The sequence below is a fragment of the Uranotaenia lowii genome, chromosome 2 (assembly GCF_029784155.1).
Source record: "Uranotaenia lowii strain MFRU-FL chromosome 2, ASM2978415v1, whole genome shotgun sequence".
In the NCBI taxonomy this organism is placed as follows: Eukaryota; Metazoa; Arthropoda; class Insecta; order Diptera; family Culicidae; genus Uranotaenia; species Uranotaenia lowii.
This window is the reverse complement of record NC_073692.1, coordinates 321,068,835-321,076,381: the sequence shown is the minus strand read 5'-3', so window position 1 is coordinate 321,076,381 and position 7,547 is coordinate 321,068,835.

Sequence of the window (7,547 nt, the reverse complement as noted above, 5' to 3'; positions counted from 1 at the left end):
GAGCGAGCATCAATGTATCTTTGTTGTATCGGGGATTGCCGATGACCGGTGCAATTCGATGCGATGTACCGCCCAGCTGATTGGCTTCAATCTACTATTTAGCCACAGGGTAGATGTGCAGTGCATTCCTTGTACTTACATCTTATACCCTGTTTTCTCCGTATCCTCGCACAGCAGCAGCAACAACAACAACAACAACATACAAAGCTGCATAGCTTGCGATAACTGACTGCAAGGAATCGCGGGATAGCCGCAAATATTTTTTTTGCTTATTTCAATTTTATGAAGACGTGTTATACAACAATCGCGTAAAGCAATTTTAACTCAACAAATGATTACTACTGGTGCTGCTCACTCAGATTGGCTGGGAGGCAACATCATTGAGCTCCGCGAGGATAAATTAGAAGCTCTGTGAACTTTTTGAAACGAATCGTGTGTAGGATGGTACCAACCTAAATGTGAGAAATTTACCGGTGCTGATGAGAAATCGAACACACTAGGCTGGCTGCAGGCCCTGGAGATAATTGCCAATGGACTCGGTGTACTGTAACCTAAACATGACGGCTGTTGATTTCGTGAACCATATCGCAATTGGCTGAGTCTGGCATGTGTCATCGTCACATATCATCGGAGCTGATTGAGGCCGCCATCCAGTCAGTGACAAGCCTCCGAAAGCGCCAACAGGATCGATCCACTTGGAACGGATCTTTAAGTTGTCGTTAACAAAAAGTTTTTGAATAAGTATAAGAGTACTGATAAATACTATGCCTGAATTATTTGTTAACTTCTTTCTCAAGGATTTTTGTGATCATTTTTTTTATTATTTCGTTAAACGAGTTACCGAAACAACATGCATTCGATACAGGATATTTAAACTTGTTAGTTAAGTTGCAACAAATATCAAATTCTTCTTTCGTCACTTCCTCCTCCCTTCCCACTCTCTTCCCTCTTCGAAATTTTCAAAAAACACAAAGGGGGAAAACAATACAGTTAAAAGAATGTTCTGATAAATTTATTAAATTTAAAGAATGATCGAAAAATTATAAGAGCAAAAAACAAACGAATTGGTCTCTCTTACTTTGGTCACCACCAGCCCATGTGCGGCTGCAGTTTTCTCGGCATCCATCTTTATTCCTTCCATCACCTCAATTCATCTTACTTAATTGCTTTGTTTTAACTTTGTTCGATACATGCCGGCACACACGTCAGTTCTGCCAAACAATTGTTTGATCGCTTACTGATTGCTTGAGTAACCTAATGAAAAAAATTAGTCCTGATACCAGATTTGAACCACGACCCTCCGAGATGATAGCCAAACACGCTGCCATGACGCCACGCCATGACGGATTGAGCTACCACACGCTTCAGGAAATTGAGTTATGACTGATTTTACCCTCGATTCCCCTATATTTTTCAATTAATCATGAAAAAAAGAAAGTTCGGACTTGAAATTTTTATACATATGACCTATCTTGTGATGTTATCTTGTGTGAGGCTGTTTGGAACGCAACACGCGTCGAAAAAATCGAGTTATGCCTGGCCTGTTTTAACTCAAATCTCCATCATACCTCCCTAGGCCATAGGTCGGCAACCTGCGGCTCGCGAGCCGCCTGCGGCTCTTTGGATGTAAAGCTGTGGCTCTTTGGCCACTGCGCAAATATTATATATTCCGTAAATAAAATTTTAAAAATTTCTTTACCGATAATTTAATCTTGCAACCTGGAACACGGATTTTTATAGGTCCAGAAGAAAAGCTTTTAAGATTGCATCCGTTCTAGGAACAAGCGAAAATGATCAAATTGCAAAATTGGATTCTGTTGAAGTCTAATTTTACAATTTTTATGCTTTTCATTGTTTCAAGCATCAGCACAGAGATCAAGATTGAATTTATCATTAATTTTAAATGCAAACAATAACTGTCTTTTTAAACAACAAAAACTAAAATAAACTTATTTATTTCCAAAACGCTTGTTTAAATATTTTTTTTTATCAATCGATCACAAAAGTTTAGCTGTTGCTAACAGGATAATCAAAGTATTTTTTTACGAAAATGTAGTACTTAGATAGTTTCTATTTTGTTATAAAACAACGTGAACCTCGTTAAGTTTAAAAATTGATTTTAAAAACAAAATTGAGAAATGCTCGATCCTGTCCGGCTGCCTGGATATCGAGGAAATAAGCCTAGTTTTCGCCCGGATTATTAATCATTTTTGTGAAATTCCAAATCTTGAACTTGTTTAAACAAAATCAGTTCCCATGTTTTTTTTTTGGAATTTTGAGATAAGTTGTGCCTTGGTTAAAATTATTTTTCATGTGTTTATTTTCCAGCTTTTCTCTTACATTTTTATGTCAAATATCCAGATTGTGGCTAAATTTGCCCGGTTATTGCCCGATTATGAGTTTAAAATTTAGAAACCCAATACCCGGATCTGCTCAGCTTGGATACGTACAAAAAAAAACGGAAAAGCTTACTCATGACATAAAGAATAAAAAAGTAAATAGATACGTGGAATTCTAATTCAAATTTCCAAAACTATATAAAGAGAATTACAAATAAAAGTTTATCAGCTATTCAAACTTAATCAGCGATGAGAATGAATGAAAATTTCAATTCTTAAAATCTATTTAAAAACTAATCACAGGCTTAATGCTTGTAATAAATAAAATGATCTTTACCCCACGATCCATTTTTTTTTATAATTAAATTGTTGTTTTTAAAAAAGTAAACCTTTGATTCTTTGAACACATTTCAAATTTTAGGTCTGATGCTTGAAGCCAATATTTACCAAAAACCCTCAAATTTTGAACAAAGTTTTTTATATTTTTTCCAATTTTAATTTAGAGTTTATCACCGTTGATTTATTTTTATTATTTTTTCTCGATCTTTTAAAAGTAGGTACCCTTGAACTGATCTTGCCAGTTAAAATTGGATGTTTCTTTATTATTTGTCACGAATTTTCAATGTAGGCTACGAAAACAGATTTATACTGGTCAAAGCACAGGTTTTTTTTCCAGTAATCTCAGCTTTAGAAGGCATTGCTAAATAATCTATAATAAATTGAATTTTATTCTTTATTCAATTGGACACACATTACTGAAGAATAACATGTGACATAATATGAGATTTTTGAAATTTTCCAGATTCAGAAAATTCTGAAGACTCGTTTGCTGAATTTTTAAAGTTCTAAATTTGTTATGACATATGTAGCTAGTTGAGATCAAAATATTTCACCTACAAAACTTCAATGGAATTTAGCCTCATAACTACTGGATTTGTAAAAGGATTAGCTAAAACTGGGGAAATGTCATAAACACCTCGATAATTTTGAGTATTTTTTTCCATTTACTATGTTATTTTTAAAGAATTTTACTAAGTTATAAATATTCTTCTTATGTTTATATGTTCAAATTATTTACTTTAACATCTTCCAAAGTATTTATTTAAGTATTTATTTTAATATGGACTTTAAATTTTCTTGACCCGATATTTGCCAACGCATTAAAATTGATATAAAATGAAACCATGTAAGAAGAGTTTGCGATCTAGAGGAGGTTATTAGGAAAACATTTAAAAGAAATATTCAGGATTTAGAATAAAAAAATCTAATGGTTTTAACATAGTTTTTGTGAAACTCATATATTTCGTGTTTTTGTATTATAAACAAAAACAATAAATCTTAAATGTGGCTCTTTCCAACCCTGAAATTTTGAAAATTTTAAGGTTTTTGGCTCTTCCGACCCAAAAGATTGCCGACCACTGCCCTAGGCCGTTCGGGTCAATATGACCCGAAGCGAACTTTAAAATCGTCATAACTCTTTTGAAAAAAATCGGAAAAATATGAAATTTGGAACATATTACTAAAACCACGAGATACATAATCTGTAGAAAAAGCAACTTCCGGTAACCACCGGAAATGCCACAACTGGCAAGCCGAAAAAAAAAGTTACACATAAGCCGTTCGGGTCAATATGACCCGAGAGTTTGCGCGCGTTCCCCTGATGATATATGTTAACCGATTTTCATGATTTTACATTCATTAGTTAGGAAATTTTGTCTAGTTTCTGAATCTATAAAATTTCAGTTGATGTAACTTATCCGAACGTTTGGATTCTGTTCCGAATGGAAAAAAACCCCGAAAATAATGTCTTCTCAGAATTCCCATATCTTCTAATTGCTTTGATGTATTGAAATTATTTTATAAGTTTTGAAATTGTGAAAAATAAATCTTTTTAAACATATAGACAAATTGAAGGTCATATGGAATTTTTGGTCGCTAGCGTGGAATTTCTGAAAAAAAGCTTCTTTTTTTGAACTTTTGCTTTGCAGTGTTGTATCTCATTCTTATTTGAACCGATTTCCAAAATTCAAATTTTAGTTTTATTTTGATAACATGATCATCATTTTCACTGAATACACATAGTATCTCAAATATTACTGTTATTCGTAATACGAGAATGAAAACAAGAAAAAAATCGTAGTTTTCGTACCCGGCTGTTACGATGCGCGCTTTTCTCATTTTGTTATCGCGATTCCTTAAAACTTTTCACGAAACCTGCCCACTTTTTATATACCCAATGATAGATTTCAATCTCTACAATCGATTGATATGCTTTTTATGTGGTTTTTCAAAAATTTGTAGCAACGTTTTTCGAATTTACTAAAAGATATCGGAATTCGACCAGATTTTCAAACGCCTTGTAGCAAGCAAGCACAACCCCTCGGGAGAGCATAAATCGAACAAAGTCCATGGCTCTGCCTTCCTATAGCAGACTGAAGGAACCGCCCGAATGGCTACGTAGGGTGCTGATACGTATGAAAATTTTTACGTAATTCGTAGCTCAGTCATTGACTTCATCATTTTGATTGTTTTTCAGCTTTTCAAAGTTACAGAGACCTAGTTCATAAATGTTTTAAGATATTTTTAAGAATCCTCATTTAGCAAAATAATTTCGGTGGCAACTTCTTTGATTTTTATTATAACATAAAATTTACATACATACATTCTACTTTTACACAAGTGTGAATGATTTCGATGTTAATTTTTGAAATATTTCAAAACCATACGTATTAAAATAAGATTTGCTGTTTATATTTCAGATTACTAATCTGAACTTCAAATCCGAATGATGAATAAAGTTTAGAATAAATAATTTAATATTCACGATTCATATTTCTTTGTTCACAATTATTTTTTTTCTGAATTCGAAACTTAAATTGAAATTTTGAGCTTCTAATTCACTTTCAAAAATTCATTGCTCACAATACTAAGCTTCCAATGGCCAATTTTGAATTAAAAGTCCACAATTTTCCATTCTTTTTTAAACCCTGATTCAAAAAAAAAAAAATAAATTCACGATTGAAAGATCGTACTAAAAAATTGTTAGTTTCATATATATGATACTAAATTCGAAACTGTCAAATTTGAATTCGCATTCTGATTTTTGTTGAGTTATGAATTTAGAATTAAGAATAAGCAATTCTTTTGTCTTAGTTTTCAATTATGAATTTATTCATTATAAATTCCGATTCTGAACTCTTAGAAAAATGTTAATTTGAATTGCAAAATTCATACTTGGAAAGACAAAAATTTAAATAATAAAACACGAAAAACTAGTTTATATCTCACAATTCGAAGCACAGTATTATGAATCCATAAAATTATTTGTGAAGTTTGAATCATAAGTTATTTATAATTTATTTGAAGTTTTTTTTTCAAATTTTTGTTCTGAATCCTGATATAAAGTTTGAATTATGAATCTTTTTGAAGAAAATATGAGTAAAATAATAAAAATCACACTTATGTAAATTAAGAATGTCTATTTCAAATAATATCTCTGATACAAAGGTGTCGTTCAAAATACTATGCAATATGACAATTTTCTGGAACACAATGCCTTAACCTTTTAAAACATGCCTTTTTTTTAAATTGATATGTCAATTACTAGTTCATTAAAAGCATCTTTTAATTCTCATAACACCACGAAGAGTTCCTATTATGATTTAAACTACTTTTATGCTTATTTTGTCTAATATTTCACATGTAAATTTAAACTCGATATTTATAGTATAATAAACTTAAAGATTAAATCGTTGTAATATAGGTTGTGATTGTTTTGAATATAACAATATCCACGCGCTTCTGAAAAAATTTAAATTAGGTGTCGTTTTGAAACCACATATGCAATAAAGATAAAATAAATTCTGAACTAGGTCTCTGTAATTTTGAAAAGCTGAAAAACAATCTAAATGAGGAAGACAATGACTTAGCTATGAATTACGTAAAAATTATCATAAGTATCAGCACAAACCACCCTACGTAACCATGCGGGCGATTCCTTCAGTCTGCTTTAGGAAGGCAGATTTCGAAAGCACGACCGGAAAAGCCATGGACTTTGTTCGATCTAAGTTCTCCCGGGGGGTTGTGCTAGCTTTCTACAAACGTTTGAAAATCTGGTAGAATTAAGATATCTTTTAGTAAAATCGGAAAACGTTGCTACAAATTTTTGAAAAACCACATAAAAAGCATATTAATCGATTGTAGAGATTAAAATCTATCATTGGGTATATAAAAAAAGGGCAGGTTTTATGAAAAGTTTTAAGAAATCATGTATGTATGTATGTATGTAGTTAAACCCACCAGTGGCTGGTAGGTCTTTCGACCCGAGTCGGTACGGGAAGTCTCGATCGCACATTCAAATATTGTTCATGCTTAACTCATCAAGAATATTTGCAGCACAACCAAGGGGTCCGTTACCACTGGCTTGGGACAGGTTTGAATCATCTCACTCCCTTCAAAATGTTCGAAACAAATAAAGAATCTTGGAAAGGTACCTTAGTGCCCTACACATGATTCCTAATTTACCGAGATACTCCGGCTGGCTTGAACCCACAATCCATTGTATATCAGTTTTCCGTTCGTTTGATGCCCTGTCCTACCCCCCACTAAGCCCCCATAATAGAGTTAAGCTACTTGAATTAATGAATATAATATACAATAATAAAAAATAGTTACAAATTTTAAACATCTTACCTCGTACCATTTGAAAAGGATACTAGAATTTATTGAATGAATGGATAGCTATCTTTATCCCATAAAAGGCTTCGTGAATTTTTAAACGTTCCACGTATGTGTGTTAATAATAAGTTTATACTCGGTCCATCTCAAAACATTTCTTCTGTAGGCTTTTCATCTTCTGGCTAATCACAACACGTTGCAATCCGCATTTAAATCATAGCAAGCCAAAACTCAAACATACGAAGCGCAGTTCAAAAAAGCAAAACAAAAAAATGGTGGCTTATAACGTTTAGGAAAACAAATTTCTTTCCGTCATTCTGCTAACTATTCTATCCATTTTAAAATATCATCCAATACTATTTTTTCCAATTTTGTACCGTAACAACCTGTTATTCGCTTTTTTCTTGTGATTGGATAGATTCTTGTAAACATGCACTGGAACCTATGGTTCTACACAATTCAGTTTCCCGCAACCGCACTTTTAGAACAACGGAAACCACAAATCACCGACTTTTCAACGGTATTGATGAA